Source organism: Mirounga angustirostris, unplaced genomic scaffold, assembly GCF_029215605.1.
Source record: "Mirounga angustirostris isolate CCGP_5_RB_7025 unplaced genomic scaffold, mMirAng1.0.hap1 SCAF_8, whole genome shotgun sequence".
Lineage (NCBI taxonomy): Eukaryota > Metazoa > Chordata > Mammalia > Carnivora > Phocidae > Mirounga > Mirounga angustirostris.
In genome coordinates, this window is record NW_026991716.1 from 108,153,176 (window position 1) to 108,154,312 (window position 1,137).

A 1,137-nucleotide genomic window follows, 5' to 3' on the forward strand; every position below is an offset into this window, starting at 1 on the left:
GTTCTCCCTGAATCCTCAGTACTGATTTGGGAGGACACATGTACAATCTGAGAGTTGAAGGACTTGTCCAGGAACATAAAGTTTTTACATGGGAAGTTTGGGATTCAAAAGTATCTCTTCCTGTGCTCAGTATAATATATGGCCTCCTGACCATTACACCAATATTGTAGGTCTCCTAAAACAAATATTATTAATACTTTGTACATGATTCATATTATTATACATTCTTAAAAGTGATACAACTGTTTTCATTTTAAAATGAATGCAATCTGGAATTTTCACCACTCCACACTAGTCTATTTAATTATTTAGAATTTGTATGACTCTACCATAAAATTCACATATGCTATCCAAAACCCAGAAAGAAAAATAAATGAATTCCATAAAAGCAATCCAAAACTTAGTATTATCTTGTTTTTCTTTAAATTGTATTCCATTGGGTTCTAATACCCAAATAGGATTCAATTGCCCAAATACACACAGTGCAGCTCAAAACATTTTAGCAGGCAATAAAGTAGACGGAGTTCTGCAGGAGTTTAAAATCTAAAACTCAAAATGAGCACTTAACAACACAAAGAATATAACCACACACCCAACCGTACAAGAAGAAAGTACAAGGAATAATAAATATGCAAGCAAGCACACAAATGATAACTAAGTTTAACATCTGTTTGAGGGTTTCATTGTTGTGAGCATTGTACACACACACACACACACACACACACGAATTATCACCCAAATCAGGAAGAACCTAAAAGAAATGAAAGCCAAGAAAGGATTCTTCCCAGTAGAGAGACTGCTGGATGAACTCCAGGAATGGCTTCGGTGAGAGTGGGGTCTGGTTGGTAGAACAAGATGAAGCAAATACTGAGGAGATAGGTTTGGGCAAAATTAAGAGAACATGAAAGAAGGGAAGAGATTTGTTACAGACCCAGGGATCAGATAAAGAGTCCATAATAGTGCCTGAGTAGCCTGACCTATAGAGAGGGACACAACTGAAATCTGCAGCAATTTCAGAGGGTCAGATAACCTGCAGTGGGTGGTGAAGGCATCGTCCCCACTCTATCACCTGGATTGTCAGGATCTGAAGTGGAGGAGAGTAGGCCGGTGAGAAGGACGTGGCCATGGTCAAGTCTG